Source organism: Aegilops tauschii, chromosome 3 (genome assembly GCF_002575655.3).
Source record: "Aegilops tauschii subsp. strangulata cultivar AL8/78 chromosome 3, Aet v6.0, whole genome shotgun sequence".
NCBI classification, from domain to species: Eukaryota; Viridiplantae; Streptophyta; class Magnoliopsida; order Poales; family Poaceae; genus Aegilops; species Aegilops tauschii.
Window position 1 is genome coordinate 3,755,431 of NC_053037.3, and position 24,870 is coordinate 3,780,300.

At 41.5% G+C, this 24,870-nt stretch overlaps 1 long non-coding RNA gene across 1 annotated transcript; it reads left to right on the top strand.

The window, feature by feature from the left end:
* The first annotated feature begins 2,259 nt into the window (after nucleotides 1-2,259).
* On the top strand, nucleotides 2,260-6,166 carry LOC109748931 (uncharacterized). The gene is made up of 3 exons (XR_002229464.4): nucleotides 2,260-2,493; nucleotides 2,626-5,516; nucleotides 5,693-6,166. It is a non-coding gene; the product is annotated as an uncharacterized lncRNA (long non-coding RNA).
* Nucleotides 6,167-24,870: the final 18,704 nt, after the last annotated feature.

Consider the following 24,870-nt stretch of genomic DNA (forward strand, 5'->3'; position numbering starts at 1 on the left):
ACATTGTGTATCAGCAAAAGGATAATAGGCTTGACCGTGTTGATATCTTGACCAAGACATTACAACAAAATATGCCACGTGATGGCACAAGCTTCCACACGGTCATATGTTGCGGGCTCTCAAAATATTGAAGGCTCTATCTTCTCCACCTAACATGGTCATAAGGTTCCAGGTATGTCCCTATTGACCGGGAGTAGACTTTGACCATATCAGAGTCCCTGAGAACGAGAGCCTCAATGACAAATCTCGAATGTAGAACTAACACTCTTAACGTCTCGTCTCTATATATGGACTAACGAGCTCATTCCCAAGGTAAGGCAATCTGGCCACTTGCATAGTCCACAAAATTACATGTTTAATTACAGACACTAAGAGTAGAAACACAAGAAGATTATGAAGCGCTCCTCATCTTCTTCTTCCATGGCAGTAGCCGTGGCAATCCTGGCTATCATGTTCATATACTTCAGCCTTCCTTGCTCGGCGGCCGTCCAAGGTAAGCATCAGATTTTTCACTTGACAATAGGTAAGCATTAGGAGAAGAACGTAATGTTGGCCTTCATGCAAGCTCTGGGTATCTGCATGGAGTTAGAGTTAAATGATGAGTAGTTAGTAATACATGTGTATATATTATTGCAGATCTTCCAGAAGGAGGCCGTCCAGGAGTGGTTCCCCCGCCACCGATCCCCGGGTCCGGGCGCCACAAGTGCCCTGGGTGCGACCACTCCAGAACTCCGCCGCCACCGCACCGCAAGACCCGACTGGTTGGTACACCAAACACTCCGTAAAATCACAGATGCGTCTTGCACAGTCACGTACGCATGTCATCAAATCTGTGGGCGGGAGCCGTCAGCAAACCCTTTCCTGAATTTTGCCATGCAAGATGTTCAAAGTGAGATCCTGGAGGCCTTTCATTTTGAAAACCAGCCATCGATGCTTTGTCCTACCTAGCCTATGCCTCCTGCTTGTGTGTGATGGATGACCGTGCTATGTACTGTGACGTGTAATTAGTAGTTGTTACCGATCATCTATAAAGGAATAAAAATTGTTCAGGTCTTTGCATCGAAGAAGAGATGTCAGTTCTCTAGTCTCATTTTTTTTCTTTGATGACAATGATTCCTATTCATCCGTTAACTAACTCTTACCTTCGTAGCTCCCATGTGAAATGAGGAGGTAAGAGGGACCCTGTTAAAATTCCTCACAATCAAACCATTGGTTCTCCACATCAAGTGGGCACTAAAAAATTCTTAGACAATTAAGAATTACGAAAACCGAAATTATCTAGGATGTACCATGCTGGTGATGCTCTTGTTCTTTAGAGTTAGGGGCGCCATCTTGCATACCTTGTTCCCAAAATATTGAAGGCTCTATTTGCTCCACCTAAAATGGACATACATAAAGTTTCGAATATATCCCTACTGACTCGGGGTTAACTTTGACTGTATAGAACTAATAATGTCAATACTAAGTCAAGACAATACGAGCCTGATGCACAAGTACTAAAAAAATTCTTAGACAATATGACAGGGAATCGGGGTTAAACCTATGAAGAAATGTTATACTAGGTTGTAGACTTGTAGTCACCACATAGAAGTACCATTCGTCGTAGTATATATAATATGATTTTTTTGGATTAACACTGGCAATTATGAGCAACTGCCATCTGATTTTGGTTAACTTGTTCATTTTCCATGATAATCATTCCTTTTTCTATTAGGGGATTTTTTTGTGCTGATGTGGAAAGTCCATCACTAGTGTGGTAGTTTAGGGCTTAGCCCAGGTAGCAGCAATCCCACTCATATCTTGTGAGCTAGTTTGGAGTTATATATTGAGGTTAGAATTCATTCACTCATTGCACTTATATATGGTTGTCTTGATTTCTTGTGGTGTTTAAAAAAATAGTAATAGACCTAACACAACCACCACATATATGAACTCACATAGCGTCTACAGAAGACTATAGTCATGGAGCATTGAGATAACTATTGTTAGGTGGATTGTTACCATTAGAAGTATAATGGGTTGGTACCGTGCTGATAACTTGACCTAGACTTCACAATAAAAATAAGCCGGGTGGCACAAGCTTCCAGTTGATCGATAGGCTATACAATTCTTATAATATTGGATGTTCTATTTGTCTAACATTACACGGTCATAAGGTTCCAAGTATGTCCCTATTAGGCGGGTGTAGACTTTGACCATATTCAAGTCCCATCCCCATGAGTGTAGAACCCCCTACACAGTTAACTTTTGATCTCTCTAAGAGTATATATATGCACTAATGAGCTCTTCCCAATGCAGGACAATCTGGCCTCTTACACATTTAACACAATTATACACGATTAATTACAGTCATCAAGTAGCAGCACCAGGTGAAGATGATTGGGAAGAAGATTATGAAGCGCTCTTCTTCTTCTTCTTCCATGGCACTAGCTATGGCAATCATGGCCCTCACATTCCTTTGCTGCTTCCTGCCATGCTCGGTGGCCATCCAAGGTAAGCTTAGGCTTTTCATTTAACGACAAGCAATTATCAGGAGCAAACTTCTTGTAAGCTCTGCCTATTTGCACAGAGTTACCGAGGATGATTTGTGGTTCGTGATATGTGTGTATGTACGTATGTATGCAGTTCATCCGAACGGAGACCGTGAGGGAGTGGGTCCTCCATCACCAAAACCCGGGTCACCATGGAAGAAATTGCCGCCACCGCACCGCAAGACCCTGCAAGCTTTTGAGAACGCCCCCCTTGCGCATGGCGCACCACCGATACGATGACCACCTCTCCTTAGAAGCATGTACAATTTCCTTTTTAAGGATAATAAGGGAAGGAAAACTCTCTCGGACTTTACTCTGTCAGTGTCAGTGTTAGAGCCACGGTGATTTTATCATTTTACTTTACTCTGTCTTACAGTGTTAAAGGTCCCAGCTAGCTAGAGTCTAGCTAGAAACCGTTGTTCCGATGGATGTATGAATTATGGAGTAGGACAAGAAGGGTGGGGTGGCCAGAGCCCGTTCTCTTGAATTTAAAGTAAGAATAAACTGTCAAAATAAAGTTTACTTGAGAATGAAAAATCCAGTTGAGAAAGCATACTCCTTTTAGTGCTGTCAATCCCCATAACATGGGCAGACATGATCCCGGTAGTGAGAGTCAATTTTCTAAGAAAGCAATGTGATGGCTTCCAAAATGTTAGACTAGCAAACATGGTCCGTACCTTGGAGAGTTGTGTGTGTGTTTTGCGGGAAGGAGAGTGTTGACGATGACGGTGCTGACCGTATCGCCATGAGCTGGTAGGAAATATCTGCAGATTGGACCACACCATTAGACGCTGAGGGTGCACAGGCTGTAGTACTTAGGCCCCCGACATATTATTTTTCTAGGACGGGTTTCAAACTTCAGTTTTCTCTAGTGAAAGTTCAAACTTTAGTGCCTTAGTATTTCTTACTGGAAGTTACAAGCCTTATTCTTTTAAAGTGAAGTGGGTACATTTGCATGGGCTATGTGGTGGGCTGGTTTAGCGGGCCATGGGCACTGGAGGCCGAATCAGGAAGGATAGCCTTACCCGGAGGTTTTAGCCCAAGGATACTGGGTTGTAGGCTTATCTTGTAAAAAAAACCACAAATCGTCAAATGTGGAAGAAGCCGACGACAGGTGTTGTTAAAATCAATGTAGATGAGTCATTCCATGCTGAAACACTGTCGGGGGCCACAGGAGCGGTAGTGCCTAATGATCATGGGGAGTTTATAGCAGCAGCAACTTGGTATTTAGCTCATATAAGCACTGTGGATTCGCCAGAGATCAATGCAATTCGAAATGGATTTATGCTAGCTACGAATAGGGGGTGCAACCGGCTGATTATTGAATCTGATAGCACCTTTGCGGTTCAAGGTGTTAACCAAGCTGATGCATATTTGGGTTCTGATCTTTCGATCATTGTGGAGTGCGGGCAGTTGGCAGCTGATTTCACAAGTACGACTGTTGTCCAATGGTTTGGAGAGGCTAATGAGGTAGTTAATGGTTTAGCTAAACATGCTTCTAGTAGTAGATATTCAACTTTTTGGGATTCTTACTTCCCTGACTTTATTTCTCCATTTCTTGTAAACCACCTAGCTATCATTTGAGGAATAAAGTATGTTATTGTAAAAAATAACTCTACATACTCCACTAAAAGAACAAAACTCAAATTCTCAAAATTTCTTCCGTATTTGTTCGGGTCATGAAATTTCACCAATCTGGCTAACTCATAAAATCCCAGTGTGAGCGATAAGTATCCCTCGCCCATAGGTGCTGTGAGATGGGCCAGCCCAACGGTGGAAGTTCATGAGCATGACAATTTTCCCTGTCAGAGTTTTCTAGAGTGGGGGTGCTTTCCTTATCTATATTTTAGGTGTTTGGCAATTTCATTTTGATTTATATATTTCTATTTTGTTATGTCATTTTTACTTTTTCTTCTATTTTACCTTATTTACCGGACTTTACTTTTTTTCTTTTTCTTTATATTTTCTTTATTTTCCTTCTTTTCACTTTCTTTCATTTCCTATTTTTCCATCCGGTTTTATTTTAATGTATTCTTTATTATTCTTATTTTAAGCGTTTTGATTTTATTTTATCTTCCCTTTTTATTTTCGTTTTCTACATTATTTTTATTTTAAATCAAATATAAACATTTCTGGGGAAATAAAATGATGTTATTATATTATAATAAGAGAATTGTATCAAGTTGCGAGCCTTATCCACGTCATGTACCATAAAAAGAATCGTATCATTGGCATATTACAGTATAGAGAGGCCACAATCAACAAGGTGTGGCACTTCTCCTGCAATCTGACCGGTCTGCTTTGCGCACGTGATAATTTTCTACAAGAAACTACCATATTTTTCCTCTTTGTCATCATCTTTCGACATCGCCGAAACACTATGAATATGAAAATACTTCAATTAACACTGACACGTGCTACTGGAAATGAACTGTTTCTTCTTCTTTTCTTTTTTTTTTGGCAGGGAAGGAAATGATCTGTTTCTCACAGACTGTGGTTGCGAAAATTTTCCGGCAGCGTCCCAGTTGAAGACTGCAGCAAAGTTCCGCGTACTATTTGGATGTTTTACCCCATGAGGCTACAAGATTAGCTGTTTGAGAGTGCATACCTCATGTTATGTGAGGTAGATGGAACTGTCATCGCGATGAGTGCAAACGGAACCTCCAATTATGAGTGCGACCTGCTGCTAGTGATATGTGTGACGACTTTGACCGTGGAAGTCGTTGTACAGGACTAGTCACAATTTCACAGCGTTCTCTATGTGTATATAAAAAGAAGAGAGGTTATTCTAAGGGAAGGCCAGCAGAAGTAGTTTAACACATTTTCCACAATTAATTACATACGTAGAAACAGCTCACACAGATTCTAACTGAGAAGAGGAGATCATGGAGCGATCTTCCTCTGCTTCTTCTTCATCCCTCTTAGGCACCATGGCCATCCTGGCAATCATATGCTGCTCCCTGCCATCCTCGGTGGCAATCCAAGGTAAATCAGTATTTATTTATTTTGAACCGGGCGAGGTAAGTCAGTATTGGATTACTTTCTTTTTAGGGAGGATAAGAACTATCTACGAGCAGCAAACTGTTCGAGGCGCTGCCGGCTCCATATGCATGTTGTGGGTATGTACTCTATTAATATATGATCCATGTGCATCTATGCAGTTGATATGGATGGAGACCGATCGGGAGTGACACCTCGGCCTCCGTGGCACCCGCTGGCGCCGCAGGGGAAGATCACCGGCAGGCTTTTGCAAACGTCCCTTGTTCATACGGAAGGAGACCGAGAAGGAGCGGGTCCTCCGTCGCCAACGTCCGAGCAGGGACGGGGCCCTGGCCACAACTGACCGTCTTTGGCGTGCTTATGTATGCTCCGAGCTTGAATCGGGACAACTTTGAGCTATAGATGACTTTATATAAATTTATTGTTTATATAAACTCCAAATAATAAGTATGTGTTATTTTTTTGGATCTTGTTTGGATTACTTACCCAGAGTGCCACGTGGAAATAAGTATATGCTATTCATTTCTACGACAAGTAGTTTAGGCGGCGGTAGTTTTCGTTCGGTGGTCTTGCAATTTTTATTATGATTGAGGTGCTTTGTACTTCCAGTGAACTTTGACAATAGATCTGAATCAGTTTTGCACAAAAGATTTTTTTGTGTCCTAATTCTATTAATTTCCCATATTTAGTGATTTTTGAAAAATAGAGTGAACATGTTTTGTACGGCATGCTCTTTTTTTTCTTCTATAAATTACATTATTTTGAACTTTCATTACACATTTCACTGAAGTCATAAACATTATTTCAAATTTCGTGAATTTTTTAAATGTGTGAATATTTTCTAAATATCATGTTTTTGAATGGCACAAAGTTTTTTTGTTAAGTAGATTAACATTTGAACGACACGGCACACATTTTGAATACATGCAAAGGAACTCTTTTGGAATACACATGAACAAATTTTTAACACATGATGTAGCCTATGAACAAGTTTTGAAAGACACAATAAACAATTTTTTAATAATATGTGTTGTTTCTAATAAGCAATGATCATTTTATAATACACGGTGAACTTTTTTATAAAAAAATAAGTAAAATAAAATTACTTGTACAAATATATATTGTTGGAATAGTTATAATATATAAAAGTAAAAATTAAACAAAATTACAAAGTTGTACAATTTTCTTTTCAGTAATACAAAAACTTATATTTCCCTCAAGAAATACAAAACCTTATATTAGTTGGGAATATATAGAATATAAATCATACCTAGGATGTTTTTTAGCAACTGATTGTAGCCAACTCAACCAACGATGAAGTTGTAGTGGGTCGATCCAACATGCGCGAGAGAGACGAGCATCCGGTCTGTGATTTAGACGGATCCCTTCCCCAGAAGCTGCAAGGTGGATGATCTGAACCAAACGAGCAACTAACTCAGGGGTACCCTTTGCAGAAGCCCTCAGGCTCATTTTCGGTGGGTTGGCAGCACATCACTTGGCGCGCTCAGTTGCCACCATGTGTCGCGTGCCGGGTCTCCCGTAGAATTGTATCTTTTTTATTTTTCTGTACAAATTTTTAGGTTTGAAATGTTCTTTTTTCAGGTTTTCCGGCTAATTAATTTTTGCCCGGTTAGGTTTTGGAAAATAAATTACAAGAATCGTGAAAAACATGTTTTATCAAAGATTTGCTTCTCGTGAAGGCACAAGTTTACTTCCACGAGAGGCATGACTCTGCCTCTGGGAAAGGAAAAAACACTTTTTTCTCTTCTGCGAAAGGCACATATTTGCTTCATGTGGAGGCACAGGTTTGTTCTGTGCCTCTCGGAAAAGAGACAAGAAAACATTTTTCTTCTTCCGCGAGTTGCATAGATTTTCTTCTTATGGAGGTATAGGTCTGCTTTTACGAGAGGCACGGCTATGCCTCTCGCTAAGGAAAAAAAAACATGTTTTTCTCTTCTGCGAGAGGCACATATTTGCTTCTCGTGAAGGCACATGTTTGCACGTGACAAGGAAAAGAGAAAAAAAACGCATTCTTTTCTTCTGTGAGATGCACAGATTTGCTACTCATGGAGGCATAGGTTTGCTTCCACGAGAAGCACAAATTTGCCTCTCGAAAATAACAAAGATGTGTTTTTTCTTCCACGAGAGGCACAAATTTACTCCTTGTGGAAACACATGTTTTCTTCCGTGAGAGGCACACCTGTGCCTCATGGAAAGGCAAAAAAAATGAAGAAAATATCGTGCTTCCGGTTCGCATTTTCCCCTCTTTTTATTTTGAAAAAACGTGTTTTTTTGTGAGAGTCACATATTTGCTCCTTTTGGAAGCACATGTTTTCTTCAGTGAGAGGCATCGGAAAGGGAAAAAATTTGGAGGAAAATCGTGCTTCTCATTTCATTTTTTTGTTTATTGTTTCCAGAAGAAAGGTCCATCAAAACCTATTAACAAGGGATCCCGATGCAAAAAATCCAACAGTGAAAATGGTTCGCTATTTGGACACATGATTTTAGGGATAAAATATTTTGAATAAACGAATCTAAAAAAAAGGAAAGCTCCAAGATTGCGACAACTGGCACACATGTAGTGTGTCACTCGTCACAAACTAGGGAAATGAGGTGACCTTTGCAAAGGTACCTCTTACCTTAATTAGTGATTCGTTGAACTAAGAATGGGCTGGTTAAGTGGGCCACGCACGAGCATAGGAGGCGAGAAAAGGGATGATGGCCTCACGTTGAGATTTTAGGCCAAGTCCATTGTGGAATCACTAATTAAGGAGTACTCTTTGCAATGGTCACTCCCATCTCCTAGGTTGCGACCAGTGGCGCACTGCATGTGCGCCACTTGTTGACACTTGGGAGTTAGTACTTTTTTCATAGATTTGTTTATTCAAAATATTTTATCTTTTAACCCGTGCGTCTAAATATCGATCCATTTTTTCCATTGGATTCCTTGCGCCGAGACCTTTGAAACTATATCTCATGTTGATATGTTTCACCGATTTTTTTTCACAAGAAAGGACTAAAAAACCCGAACTGAAAGCATGTTTTATTTTCACAAAAAAGGACTAAAAAACACGAACCAAAGTGGCACAACTGTGCTCTCGCGAAACAAAGCTATGCACACAAGAGAATCAAATTTGTGCCTCTAAAAGATGAAAAAAAAATCAAGAGGCATAACTGGGTCTCTCGCGGAAGAAAATCTGTGGCTACACGAGAAGTAAATCTGTGCCTCTTGCAGAAGAGAAAAAAGGAAAACAGGTTGTTTTTCTTTTTCGGAGAGGCACAACTCATGGAAGAAAATCTGTGCCTATATGAGCAGTAAATCTATGCCTCTGTGGAAGAAAGAAAAGAAAATACATTTCTTTTCTTTTCCACGAGGCAGAGCTGTGCTTCTCACGTTAGCAAATCCGTGTTTGCACGTGTACCAAAACTATATCTCTCGCGGAAGCAAAAAATAATGCATTTGTTCTTTAGCGAGTGTGCTTCTTGCGGAAGCAAATTTGTGCCCCCGCGACAAGTAAATATGTGCCTCGCGCAAGGAAAAAAAGAAAACGTGTTTTGCCCGTTTTTGAGAGGCATAACAGCGCCTCTCGCGGGAGAAAATTTGTTTACCAAAGAGAAGTAAATCCATGCCTCCCGTGTAAGGAAAAATGCGTTTTTCCCTGGAAATATTTTGTCCAAAAACCTAGAAAAATTGGGCAAAAACCAAAAATCCAAAAAAATCATCTAAAACCCGAAGCCGTGTATACAAAAAAAAATCCTGATGAAGCATCCATTATGCGACACATGGCGGTGGCTGAGAGCGCGCAAGTGGCACAATCTCAGCCCACCAAAAGTGACAATGGCGGAAGCCCTAGAACGAGTACTACTCCGCTAGTTGTTCCGAGGCTATTGAGGTGTTGGCATATCTTTTAACAAAAACTACATACATTTTCAAAATTGATTCCGCGTTTATTTGGGTGGTAGAATTTCTTGCCAAGGTAGCTGATTTCTGGCGCAATACATAGTGCTTGCCCACGTGCGCTATGATCTCGACCGGCACAATAGTGAGAGCGGGGTGACTTTTTCTGACGATTCTCCTTGTCCGGTTTTCTAGGGTGGGTAGTTTTTTCCCCCTAATTTACCTCTATATTTCACTTCTTGTTTTTATTTGGAGACTTCAATTTTATTTACTTTCCTTTCTCTTTCCTCTTTTTCTCTTTTTCTTTCGCATTTCAGATTTTTTTTTTTTTTTTTGTATTCTTCCTGTTCTTATTTTCTATTTAGTTTTTTTAATGCCCATTCTATTTTTAGTTTCCCATATATTCTCGTTTTACATTAAGTACATGTATTCATATTTGGGAGAATAAATGATGTTTTCTGTATTATTAAGTATTTTCTACATGAATGTTTTATGAATACAAGTTGAACATTTTAGAATACACATTGAATTTTTTATTAAATGAGAAACATTTATAAGTAAATTGAATATATTTTAATATACATTGAAATGTTGATTTTATTTTAATATGTGACAGAGATTTCTCTAAATAATATGAAACATTTTTTAATTAGCTATCAACGTTTTAACCAAAATATTTTTGAAATATTCATTTGGAATATTTTTGTTTATTTTTTTAGATATGCAGGATCATTTTGGTACACAGATGAACGAAACTTCCTCTTTTTCGTTTTAAACAACTGCAATGAAAAAATAAATGTGAAATAGAAAATTAATAAATAAGGAAGAAACCAACATATATTGTGTAGCATAACTAATACGCAGAAAGCACGCTATCATAATCCGATGGGGCGACCTACCTTACATAGATGTGGGCGAGCATGTGATGCTGTTTGCGGCGAGCGTCGCATAGCAGCATCCTATTTCGGCAACCTGTGCATAGCTTACGTTTGGGACGGAGGGAGTACCTTATTATTATTATTATTATTATTATTATTATTATTATTATTATTATTATTATTATTATTATTATTATATAAGTGTAAGCTATTGCGTGCATTGTGCATTTGTATGGAACATGTTGATTACCATGGTTTGTGGTGGAAATCTGTTAGTGCGTGTGACGACTTTGACCAATGGAGTCGCTGTGAATCGATCACCATGAGATGGAGGGCCTCCATCACAGCGAATCTGCAGAGCAGGACTAGTAGCTAGTCTGAACTCTTGACTTAAGAACGTGCTCTTTTTTTTTGAAACAAGGCAAAAGATTTGCCATTTTCATTAATTAAGAAGAGGAGTAGACATGGTTCAACCAAGCGGACCATTACAAATTACTCTCGCGGCATTATATTACTCAAATACTTCGCACGCACACGAGCCCAAAGAGAGGCTTCATCCTTGATCTTGGCGATGGCGACGGTAGTAGGGGCGGCTATGTTGCGGAAGTTCCTCACGTTGCGCTTGTTCCAGATTTCCCACGCAACAAGCATCATCAAGGTGTTACGAGCCTTGCGCAAGTCACCCTTTCGTGACAAACCTCGTTCCACCAAACTCTCACCGAGGGCACAAGTCTCCAATCCGTCGGGTTGATGTCGTGAAAACTAACACTAGTAGAAAACAGGGCTTTCGTTCGGGCCAGGTAAGCCCATTAGTCCCGGTTCAGTCACGAACCGGGACCCATGGGCCCATTGGTCCCGGTTCGTGAGGCCAGGGGGCCTGGCGGGCCTCGTGGGGGCATTGGTCCCGGTTCGTCTGGCCCCTTTGGTCCCGGTTGGTGGGACAAACCGGGACCAATGGGCCTCGCTCCTGGCCCACCACCATTGGTCCCGGTTGGTGGCCTGAGCCGGGACCAAAGGGTGTCTTTAGCACCGGGTCATGCCACGAACCGGGACCAATGAACCAACCAGGGGAGAGGGCTTTTGTGTGTAAAACATTAAAAGCAAAAGGAATTTTCATAATATAAATAAAAAAGAAAAATAGAAAAGAAAATAAATAAGTAGAAACAAAATAAAATAAATAAGTAGAAACAGAAAAAACTTTAGTAAAACATGTAGTATTATTGAAACGAAAATTATATAGAATTTATGCAACTAAAATTATCAAAGTATTTTCTGTTCAAAACATTAAAAGAAAAAAGAATTTTCATAAAGAAATTTTTGTTAGAAACTTTAATAGCAAAAAATTTATCATAAAGAATGTTTTGTTCGAAACTAAAATAACAAAATATGTTTTTGAATATAATGATAAAACACAGTAATATTAAATACCAGGAAAAAGAATCACTCAAAAATCTATTTTTATAGTAAAGCTATTCAAAAACTAGTCATTCACACAAATTTCCAAAAATTCAAATTTCAACTGTACAAATTAGAAAACAAATTGCACTAACAGAAAGTTTATAATTTTTATTACCTAAAAGCAAAAAGAATCACTGAAAACCTAGTAAGTATTTTGCTGTAAGTAGAAACAAAATAAAATAAACAAAGCAAAAAAGAAAACAAAAAAATAAAAAAAAGTGCCACTAAAGGGCCACCATGGCATGAATACGACTAGAAACCCAACAATGGGCCAGGATTCAGGCCCGCAGTAGGCCCAGTAGGCCCACATGCACATAGTGACAGATTAGGCCCGAAAGCCTGCAGTTGAGAGGAGCTCGAGAGGGTTGGCGCAGCATCGCTTATAAACCACTCTCGAGCTCTCTCAACTAGCGAGGTGGGACTAAACTTTGGCCGTGACGCGGGCAGCACAGGTCCTTTGGTCCCGGTTGGTGGCATCAACCGGGACTAAAGGGTGGCATTGGTCCCGGTTGGTGCCACGAACCGGTACCAATGCCCCACCTTTAGTCCCGGTTGGTACCAGCAACCGGGACCAAAGGCCTTTGCTTCCCGCCCTTTGGGCTGCTGAAAAGAGACCTTTGGTCCCAGTTGGTGGCACCACCAACCGGGACTAAAATGTGGCATTGGTCCCGGTTGGTGCCATGAACCGGGACCAATGCTTCGTGTATATAAGCAGGACTTGTGAAAATTTTCAGTTTCATCGACCATTTCCCCCGCCGACAACGTCGAACTCACCGACGCCGCCAGGCTGCCCGACGCCATCGCCGTCGCCGCCCGGCGCCACCCCAACGCTGTCGCCACACGCCACCCCGCGCTGTCTCACCGCCCCGCGCCGCCCCGACGCCGTCGCCGCCCCGACGCCGTCACCGCCCCGATCGACGCCGTCACCGCGCCGCCCCGCGCTACGGTCCGGCGCCCTTTCTTTGGTGTTTTTTTGTTCATATGATGTTTTTTGTTCATATGATCATATGATGTTTTTTTGTCCATATGATGTTTTTTTCATATGATGTTTTTTTTCATATATGTATTAATTTTTTTATTTATATGTATGTATGTTCTCTGTGTATATATGTTCATATATGCAAAAGTTAGATTTTTAGAAAAGTTTTATCTATGTATGTTCTCTGATTTAGTGCATTTTAGGTTAGTTTCATTTTTAGAATTTTTTTATATATTTAGGAAGAAGGAAGAGAAGGAAGAGAAGGAAGAAGGAAGAAGAAGAAAAAGTTTTATATATGCAAAAGTTACATTTTTAGAAAAAAAAATATCTAGCTAGGAAGAAGGAAGATGGAAGAAGAAGAAAAAGAAGGAGAAGAAAAAGGAAAATAATAAGAAGAGGAAGAAGGAGAGGAAGAAAGGAGAAGAAAAGGAGAGGAAGAAGAGGAGAAATAAATAAGAAGAGAAAAAAAGCAAAAAAAGAGGAGCAGAAGAAAGGAATAGAAGAGAAGAAGAAAAAAATAGAGTAATTTCTATTTTTTCTTGTTCACCTCTATTCCTTTCTTCTTCTCCTCTTTTTTTCTTCTTTTTTTTTCTTCGATCTTCTCCTCTTTTTTTTTCTTCCTCTTCTTATTTTTTATCGGGTATGTCGTTGTCGATATACCACCTTCCCGATAACTTCGACATGAGGGGGGGGGGGGTCGATATACCCCCTCCCCGATAACTTCGACATGAGGAGGGGGGAGGGGGTCGATGGTTCGAGGGTTCGAGGGTTCGAGGGTCGAGGGTTCGAGGGTTCGAGGGTCGAGGGTCGAGGGTTCGAGGGTCGAGGGTTCGAGGGTTCGAGGGTCGAGGGTTCGAGGGTTCGAGGGTCGAGGGTTCGAGGGTTCGAGGAATATGCAGAAGTTAGAATTTTTAATGTTAACTTCATAGAATTTTTTTGGTGATATTATTGTCGAATATGCAAATGTTTGTATGTGCATATGCAGAGAATATGTCAATTTTTTTTGTAGTAGATGATGATGATATATGAAAACTTGGTCAATTTTTTCTGTTGTAATTTTGTTCGATGAATGTTTTCTGTTGAAACTCGTATTAAGTTTGTTCGATGAATGTTTCATGGGAGAGAGGGAGTAAAAACTCATCAGACATGAGGGGGGAGGAGTCCCCCTCCGGTTCCTAACTCTCTCGGGAATTGAACATATATTCAACATGAGGGGGGGGGGGGTCGATACCCCCTCCCCGATAACTTCTACATGAGGGGGGGGGGTCGATATACCCCCTCCCTGATAACCTTTTTTTTCATGTATGTATGTCGTCGTTGTCGTTATACCCCCTCCTTTACCAAGTTAAAAGAGCGTTGTCGTCGAGGCCACCCCGAACCATTTAAGCGTTGCCGAGGCCACCCCAAGCCCTAGAGAAGCGTCGAGGCCATTAATTAATATAATTCCTTGTTGTGAATAGCTATAGCCAGGTCTACGTTTGCCACTAATATATCCATCTGTCATGTTTGTATAATAATTGCCATGTTGTAATATTTGCAGAAACTATGGAGCACGGTCGAGACGAGGAAGCAGAACGGCTGTTGGAGGCCATAATCGCAGCCGGAGCTGATGTCATGTCGTATCTCAACGAAACCGATGGTCTGGAAGGAGAGGGTGAAGAAGCAGGCTACGGTTATCGAACAACGGAGGAGGAAGGACATGATTATGATGGCTCCGGTGACCGAATGCTGGTGCAAGAAGGAGACCGTGATGACAGCTCCGGTGACCGAACAGAGTCCGGCCAGGTATATATATTAATTAAGCCTGTGCTGACTAGCTAATTGATGCATTCATTTGTAGGAGATATGCCCTAGAGGCAATAATAAATGATATTATTTATCTCCGAGTTCATAATTATGTTTATGTTCCATGCTATAACTGCTATGGTTCTCGAGTCTGCAATAACCACGAGGCTCGGAGGAAGACTCATATGCACGTGTGGAATAATAAACGGTAAAATGTATTCCTAGTCTGGCCTCTAAGACTAGCTCAAGTGTTGCATGATGATTATGTTTTCCTGATCATGGGCATGTCTATGTCAGCAACCTTGAGGGCATAATGTTAAGAGAACATTTGTGTTGAATCGACCCGGCATGATGTTATGCTATGAGATTCATTCGTCACAAGTTTATTGGTACATAACACAGAGATGGTTAACGTTTGCATGATTCCTTAGACCATGAGAGTATCGAGTTTCTTCATGCTTGCTTCATGAACTTTGGGGTTTGTTAAACGTCATCCGTAATTGGGTGGCTATTACGGCGGCTTACGGGTTCATGGAAAAGTGTGTCAAGTAACCTGATAGCTCAAGATTGGGATTTGCTCCTCCGACGATGGAGAGATATCTCTGGGCCCTCTCGGTGTTACGGTATCCATCATCGTCTGGCCAGACACTTTGTGATTTGATCACGGGGATGCCGGAACACGATAACGAGAAAAGAGAACAATACCGGTAACGAGGTAACTAGCATAGTGGACAAGTTGTTGATCCACGGGAATGCCAACATGTCTCACCTCGGGTATTTGTAACATATCGCGAAGCAACAGGAATAGCACACGGCAACTGGAGGTTCACTCGAATATTTATTCGTGTGGGTATAGGGGTCAATATGGGTGTCCACGGCTCCGATGTTGATCATTGATCGGAAGGGGTTCCGGGTCATGTCTATACTTCACCGAACCTATAGGGTCACACACTTAAGGGTCATCTATCTGCTGAATACTAGACAGGGAGTCTGAGAGAAAATCACCGAAAAAGTTTCGGACACCGAAAAGTTTCGGACAGCGGAATCGTACCGCAGAGAGAGGTCATCGGATAAGTTTCGATGATACCGAAAAGTTGTTTCGGGATACACCATTAAGTCAAATTGGTTTCGGCACATGCCTGATAATTCTTGGAGGATGCCAGAATCATTCTGGAAGCTTTTTGGAATTTTCTGAGATAAAAACCGGAAATGTTCTGGAGCTGCCGGAGCCACTTCAGATGCGTTTCGCAGATGAAAATCACTAAAACCGGAATTGTTTCGGAACGCGTTGAAAATCATTTTAGTGGGTACTGGAAATGTTCTTAGCCCACATAAATATTTTCAGTTCGATCAGACGCTGAAAAATGTCGTCGTGAATAGTGAAAATCAGCTTTATGGTTACTTTATGGAAAGCCACCTTTTGGGGCTTTGCTCCAAAAGATCTTGGGGATGACATGGATGGATAGGAGCCATTTTTTGGGCCCCTCATGAGGGTGTGGCCGGCCACATGGGGTATCCCCCTTGGGGACCCTCTTGTTCCTTGGTTTCACTCCTAGGTCCTTGTGGAAGGACTTCATTCATGTGCATTTTGGGTTTTTTGTGAAACTACCCTACCCCCTTGGGATTTCCTATAAATAGAGGTGGAGGGGCAGCCCTCCACACTCATCCCTTGCTCTCATACACATGCCATGCATTATCTGGCTTCTTCTCTCCCTCCCACGAAAAGAGTTTCGTAGAGCCGTAAGGATGTCTGGGTTCCGGCAGGAACTAGTTCTGGACCGCGAAGCCCTGCCGGATAGATGACACCGTATGTGTGCAACTCTGTAGAGAGATTGTAGTTTCGGTCTTAGTTCGTGAGTGCCTCCCGAAGGGCTGTCCGTGTGACCGTCCGAGTTTCGAAGGTCCTCCCGAAGGGCTGTCCGAGTGACCGTTCGAGTTTCGAAGGTCCTCCCGAAGGGCTGTCCGCGACACCGTCCGGGGGGCTGTTCGACCGCCTCCTGGAGGGCTGTCTGAGGAGCAGATGAGGGTATACATCCTCGCGGTTGGGAGGTTGTAAATCCTAGCTGCGGGGATCTGCACCGCCGATCGTCATCGACTCTACTTCCCGCTGCACTACGAGTCGGTAACGAAAAAGATCAAACCATGTATGCAGTCTCCATAGTGGTCCTGGGCTGGTGCGTAGGTCGGAAAATTTTTGTTTTCTGCTGCGTTCCCTTACAGTGGCATCAAGAGCCGTGCTATGCGTAGATGCAGGTTTCGATCTAGAATACATGGAGATGTATGCGTATTGCATAATATAATTAGGTAGTAGATGAGATCTATTGCTGAAAATTATTTATGCGGGTGACAGATGAAATCTGTTACCCGAGGTTCTTGTTGCTTCCCTAGAATTTGCGTTTGCTCAATCTCGAGACAGCATGGTGGAATTTGACAAAGTTCTGGCAATCCGTGATCCTGATTGATCATGGAAGTGCTATCAGTTCTTTGGGTTCTGCCGTAGTCAAAAGAAAGATGAAATTCGCAGATGAAAGGGCATTGCAGATATTATCTGCATGGGGGTCATGCGTATGACGAAGTTTAGTATGGGGCTCGAGATTTAATTATCTCGTGTTTCATACACCCCGAGATGTTAATGTAGCAACTTGAATAATCATACTTGATGATAAAACGTTGGTAGCTGCGGTTTAAGTCAAAACCTTAGAAGCCACGTAAAATAAAATTTTGCATAAACCTATTAGAGGCGTCTAACTTGGTTTTGCAGGATGTGCATGTGATGTGGTATAGCAGTGCTCATACTAATTCGATTATGTATGAGATGACTATATGATGTAATTTGATTAACATGACCTGCGTGTCATGATTCGGCATGATGGCTGGAGCCATATGATTGCACTTTAATGACCAGCGTGTCAACCTTGTTGTAATGCATTATTTTGTTAGCTATAGAGATAGCAATATTATCTGGTGCATCAACAAGGTGGTGGCAATCTTCGCGAAGGTGAACACCAACGCGAATGCCGAAGACGAAGAAATGAAATACTTCTCCGTCAGAAAGGGCTATACCATATCATGCTATTATGAATTGCCTGAGATGTTTATCCCTTATGATGCACCCTTCTTGATTGCGCGGTAGTCGCTTTTATTAGGGTGATCTCTCACTTAAAATATCAAGTAGTTAGTGTTCTCCCAAGTGTAGCACCGTCACGGCACCTATCTTTTCGGGGTGCGCCATGGATGCATGGGTACGAACGACTAGAGAAGTGTGAGGCGGGTGAGGTCAGACCTCGCAGCAAGATCACTTGGTTGTCTTGACGTTCATGGTAGGATCGTCCTGAGCTCGGAACACATGCATCGAAAGATGAGCAAGAGTCACATAGAGATGTGATCGGCAAGTTGGCCTACCGATTAAAATTCCCGTTATGAGATGATGATTCTATGGCGATGAATTGAAGTCTGGATCTTGTATCACTCAAAATTAATTGTGAGAGATATTGATTTGAGTGGGAGCGCACTGTTGAATTAACATGTTTAATTCTCAGTGCAATTAATTATGAACACTGTCTAAGTGTTTCTTGCAAAATAGTTGTAGAATAATGGTTCGCGTTTCCACCTTCCCTATTAAAATTGAATAACTGTTAAATATCTGGTTAAAACTTTACGATTGGTAACGTAATATGAGGATTGTCCTCAAAAGTGCCGAGAAGGACTTTGTCCTATCGCATGCTTTCCGTATCCTCCCGCAAAAGCTATGGATCATGTGACTCTCGTCCTTTGATCCAAAAGCTATAATTCCGTTTCAGTCAAGTGCAATATGTTTGCTTCCATGAAACCCAAACTTCGAAAGTTGGGATAGTTATATGATATTCATGGAACTGAAAATTATTTTCAGATACAAACTAAGTAATGTTTGTTTGCAAGTATTAGTAAAAGTGTTTACTATGCATTTGACTGTTGGGAAAGGGATCCAGAAGAACGCCTGTCATATAATGAAAGGTGAATAAAACAACAACTTAAAGATAAAGGAAGTGTCCAAAGGGTGTTAGTATGACTTACACGCCTAGGAAGTCCGGGGCTAATGCCACTCTTAAGTTGGGTGCTTCTTCTGAGAGTAGGAGAAATACTAAAAGTTAAACTGCTAGAAGTATAAAGGCAAAAGGAAAGAAGACTGGAATATCTAGCTCATGTATGAATGTCATACAAGTTTTTGATGTATAGAAGGCTGGTCAAAGATATAGTTCTTGCGAATTATGGTTAAACATGTTAATCACTAATTCTTGGGTATTGTGAGTTCATCACAAAAATGCCCGCTCGATTGCAGTCTGTTGCAACTCGATGTAAGAACTACTATGGCATGAAAGACTAGCTAGAAATGAGGTTAAGGTATACACATGGAACATAGTAAATGTTACTATACCTTCCATCGGTGTATTGCCGTCTGTATTTATTTTCATAATTCATTTAGAGTTTTACAAACTCTATCCCATTGCATAAGGCATCTTGCAAGAAGGTTGTTCATAAGAGAACTTTTTATGTTCGATGTTATGAATAACACAAGGGCCATACTTTCATTATGAATGAGATGTATGTTATGAATATTGATAATAATACAATACCTCTGGGTTTACTTTTCATAATTCATTTTAGAGTTTCATACACTCTAGCCCATTGCACAATGTTTGTTGCAAAAGAGTTGTTCATAAAAACAACAATTGTTGTTAAGTATTATGAATAACATAAGGGCCATACTTCCATCATCGATGGGACGTATGTTATGAATATTGAGGGTAATATGATACATCCATAACACTGACGCTAAATGTCGCAAGACTAAAAGAATACCACACAAGTGTGGCACTACATTTGGTCACATTGGAGAAACCCGCATGGAAAATTCCATTATGATGGATTTTGAAGTCTTTTTGATTTTGAATCATCTGACACTTGCAACTTTCCTCCGAAAAGTGAAGTGACTAAAATACCGTTCACAGGCCATAAGGAACGAACAACAAACTTATTAGTGATCATACATTTGATGTGTGTAGTCCGATAAGTGTTGTTAGTGGTGGATTTATTTATCTTCAGAAATGACTCAAGTAGATATATGGATATTTACTTGATGAGACGTAAGTCTGGATCTTTTGAAATCATTCGAAAGGTTCTCAAAAATGAAGTAGAAGTTATTGTAACAAGAAAATTATGTTTCTGCAATTTGATTGCACAAAGGAATATTTGAGTTACATGTTTAGCGAATGTCTGATGAGTTGTGAAAGGGGTTTCATAACTTGCACCTCCCGGAACACCACTGCAAGTGGAAAGTCCGTGGAGATGTAATCAAACCATTTATGACATGGTAAGGTCAAAGATGACATAAATAAATTTGCCATTATCCCTTTTAAAGTGATGCTTTAGAGACTGCGGCTTTTACACTGAAAAGAGTTACATCGGGTCTGTTGAAATGAAGCCATGGTATGGTACGCCCAACCATGTTATATCTTTTCTTAACATTTGGAATATGGGGCTTGTGTAAAAGGTTACAAACCTATTCCAAATCAGACAAGTGCTACTTTGTAGGTTATACCAAAATGTTGGGTATTCCTCCCTCACTATACCGAGGCAAATAGTTTTGCCGCGAAACGGTGTGCTTTTAAAGAGAATGGTTCTTTCAAAAAGGTGAGTGGGAGAATAGTGCAACTCGACGAGATAAACAGTATCTAAGTCATCAGATCAAAGGAAAGAGACCTTGGAAGTAATTCCAGAGTTTCCTACTGCGACTGATACGGAAGTCTCTACAATAAAATGTATGAACTTCGGTCGAACTTGCAGCTGAACCACGTAGGCAAGGCTCGTGCAAACCTCTCAGGTGCGCAAACGAGATATTGTTGTTAGACAACATTATACCTACGATACACAAGGAAGCGTTGATGGGCCCTGACTCCGGAATTGGCTAAATGCCAATACAACCCAAGTTGGTTTCCATATAAGTGATTCAAGATTAAAACCTTGATACACCTTTCGGAAGACTTAGAGTCTAACGAATATTTATGGAACTTAAAACTGATATGGATAAAAATGTTTTATCCATAAAGCTCGACTTGTTGAAATAACAAGTTCAAGAGTTGACTACGATGAGGTTGTTTTCATCGTAGCGATGCTTAAAGTCGGTTCGGGTTGAACTAGCAATTAATACATATTTCAATCATGAGATATGAAACATGGATGATAAAAGGATTTCCATCTGATGGAAATGAAAGCTAGGACTTGTATATGATACAGTCCAAAGTAACTTGTCGATCCAGAGGATGCTAGTAGGTATGCAAACTTCAGAGTTCCAGCAATGGACAGAAGAGAGCAAAATGGAGTTGGAATCTTCGTGTTTTGATGAAATGGTCAAAGGGGTTTTGACTTCATCAATGGGTAACGAAGATGCTTGTAATTCAAGAAAGTAAGTGGGAGCGTAATAATATTTCTAAAAACCTTATGTGCTTGGCACATTGGTAATTGGAAATAAATTTCTTGACACGAATTAGGACTTCATTTGAAAATAGTTTTTCGATGAAGTGCTTAGGCTAAATAGCCTCAATATTAGGCATGATGATCTATGGAGATAGATTTACCTAATGGGGCTAAGCAATGAATACATATTGACAAGATGCTAAAACCTTTTAGCATTTAAAACGCCAAGGAGTGATTCTTGCCAAAGTCACATGGAAGGAGTTTTTGCAAGACTCGGTGTCCCAAAACACTGATGAGTAAAATACATGATGCAGATTCCACACACTTTTGTGGTTGGATTAATCATGTATTCCATGGTATGTAGAACAACCAGATATGTCCGATACTCCCAAGGTGTTGCGAGTATGGATACTAAAGTGATCAAAGTACTGATCGTGGGACAACAGTGAAAGATGTCATTGAGTACTAGAGTAAGTACTGATGATATGTTTTCTTGCAAGCGGAGATCATGAAGAGTTCGTTGTAAAATGTTACATCGATAGTCTTCATCTTTTCACCGTGCGATTTTCCATTTAAGTTAAGGGTTTTGTGTAACACACAATGTGGTGGCACAGTTAGTTGGAACTTGTTCAAACTAGTTACTGTGGCGAATTCTATAACAAGGGCTAAGTATGTTAGACGCTTTAGAAGCGACAAAGAAGATGTTGAATCATATAGTTCATTCATGAACTTAGTATAGTTCCAAGATGGCTTTTGACAATGGGACACTACTGCAGGTAGTTGCTCCATAACTCAGTCTGAGGAATCCAGGTTCGACCTGTGATTCACATACATACAAAGCCAAGTCCACACAAAATATGAATTTTTGTGAAAACGTGAAAACGCGAGGACATGCAAAGATACACAAGGAACTGAAGTCGTCAGATCCGTTGGACATCAGGCTATACCACAAGCGAAGCATATTTACACCGGTGTGCCACAGGTGTAAAGTGCATTAGCATTAACTAGATTATTGACTCTAGTGCAAGTGGGAGTCTGTAGGAGATATGCCCTAGAGGCAATAATAAATGATATTATTTATCTCCGAGTTCATAATTATGTTTATGTTCCATGCTATAACTGCTATGGTTCTCGAGTCTGCAATAACCACGAGGCTCGGAGGAAGACTCATATGCACGTGTGGAATAATAAACGGTAAAATGTATTCCTAGTCTGGCCTCTAAGACTAGCTCAAGTGTTGCATGATGATTATGTTTTCCTGATCATGGGCATGTCTATGTCAGCAACCTTGAGGGCATAATGTTAAGAGAACATTTGTGTTGAATCGACCCGGCATGATGTTATGCTATGAGATTCATTCGTCACAAGTTTATTGGTACATAACACAGAGATGGTTAACGTTTGCATGATTCCTTAGACCATGAGAGTATCGAGTTTCTTCATGCTTGCTTCATGAACTTTGGGGTTTGTTAAACGTCATCCGTAATTGGGTGGCTATTACGGCGGCTTACGGGTTCATGGAAAAGTGTGTCAAGTAACCTGATAGCTCAAGATTGGGATTTGCTCCTCCGACGATGGAGAGATATCTCTGGGCCCTCTCGGTGTTACGGTATCCATCATCGTCTGGCCAGACGCTTTGTGATTTGATCACGGGGATGCCGGAACACGATAACGAGAAAAGAGAACAATACCGGTAACGAGGTAACTAGCATAGTGGACAAGTTGTTGATCCACGGGAATGCCAACATGTCTCACCTCGGGTATTTGTAACATATCGCGAAGCAACAGGAATAGCACACGGCAACTGGAGGTTCACTCGAATATTTATTCGTGTGGGTATAGGGGTCAATATGGGTGTCCACGGCTCCGATGTTGATCATTGATCGGAAGGGGTTCCGGGTCATGTCTATACTTCACCGAACCTATAGGGTCACACACTTAAGGGTCATCTATCTGCTGAATACTAGACAGGGAGTCTGAGAGAAAATCACCGAAAAAGTTTCGGACACCGAAAAGTTTCAGACAGCGGAATCGTACCGCAGAGAGAGGTCATCGGATAAGTTTCGATGATACCGAAAAGTTGTTTCGGGATACACCATTAAGTCAAATTGGTTTCGGCACATGCCTGATAATTCTTGGAGGATGCCAGAATCATTCTGGAAGCTTTTTGGAATTTTCTGAGATAAAAACCGGAAATGTTCTGGAGCTGCCGGAGCCACTTCAGATGCGTTTCGCAGATGAAAATCACTAAAACCGGAATTGTTTCGGAACGCGTTGAAAATCATTTTAGTGGGTACTGGAAATGTTCTTAGCCCACATAAATATTTTCAGTTCGATCAGACGCTGAAAAATGTCGTCGTGAATAGTGAAAATCAGCTTTATGGTTACTTTATGGAAAGCCACCTTTTGGGGCTTTGCTCCAAAAGATCTTGGGGATGACATGGATGGATAGGAGCCATTTTTGGGCCCCTCATGAGGGTGTGGCCGGCCACATGGGGTATCCCCCCTTGGGGACCCTCTTGTTCCTTGGTTTCACTCCTAGGTCCTTGTGGAAGGACTTCATTCATGTGCATTTTGGGTTTTTTGTGAAACTACCCTACCCCCTTGGGATTTCCTATAAATAGAGGTGGAGGGGCAGCCCTCCACACTCATCCCTTGCTCTCATACACATGCCATGCATTATCTGGCTTCTTCTCTCCCTCCCACGAAAAGAGTTTCGTAGAGCCGTAAGGATGTCTGGGTTCCGGCAGGAACTAGTTCTGGACCGCGAAGCCCTGCCGGATAGATGACACCGTATGTGTGCAACTCTGTAGAGAGATTGTAGTTTCGGTCTTAGTTCGTGAGTGCCTCCCGAAGGGCTGTCCGTGTGACCGTCCGAGTTTCGAAGGTCCTCCCGAAGGGCTGTCCGAGTGACCGTTCGAGTTTCGAAGGTCCTCCCGAAGGGCTGTCCGCGACACCGTCCGGGGGGCTGTTCGACCGCCTCCTAGAGGGCTGTCTGAGGAGCAGATGAGGGTATACATCCTCGCGGTTGGGAGGTTGTAAATCCTAGCTGCGGGGATCTGCACCGCCGATCGTCATCGACTCTACTTCCCGCTGCACTACGAGTCGGTAACGAAAAAGATCAAACCATGTATGCAGTCTCCATAGTGGTCCTGGGCTGGTGCGTAGGTCGGAAAATTTTTGTTTTCTGCTGCGTTCCCTTACATCATTGTTTTGGTATCTACACATATTAACTCTCGTCTTTCTTCTTATTTCTAGCCCTCCGGATCGAGGACAACTTCGGTAAAGAGACGAGGCCCGAGCAGAAAGTTGCACTCAGATGAAAGGTTCACGCTCATAGCAATCGCGCGCGATGGCCAACCAATTGAACCCCTCCGGACCAAGGACGCATTTACTGCTCAGTGTGGGGTTCTTGTTAGGGACATGATCCCGATCAGCATCGAGCTATGGAATCAGCCTAAGGATGAAGAGCTTCAAGTTTCTTTTGTCGAAGATAGACAGAAAGAGGATCTTTGGAAAGTGCTGAAGGTAAATTTCACCCTACCAGAAGAGGAGGATCCGGAGAATCCAGTTATGGAGCCAATGATCAAGTCCTTTGCGTTCAAGAAGATGCCAGAACTATTCAGGAGGTGGAAGAATGAGCTGAAAGCAAAGTTTGTCGACAAAAAAAGACACCAGAATTCGTCGGCCGATTTGAGAAGCTCAGAGATCAATGGGACGCATTTGTGGCCAACAAGACATTGGAGAGGAGTAAGAAGATGTCAGCGATAAACAAGATAAATGCTACGAAGAAGGAGCATCACCATCGCACGGGGTCAGGTGGCTACCTCAAAGCCCGACCGTTGTGGGCCAAGGCTGAGAACGACCTGCTTGATAAAGGGGTTGAAC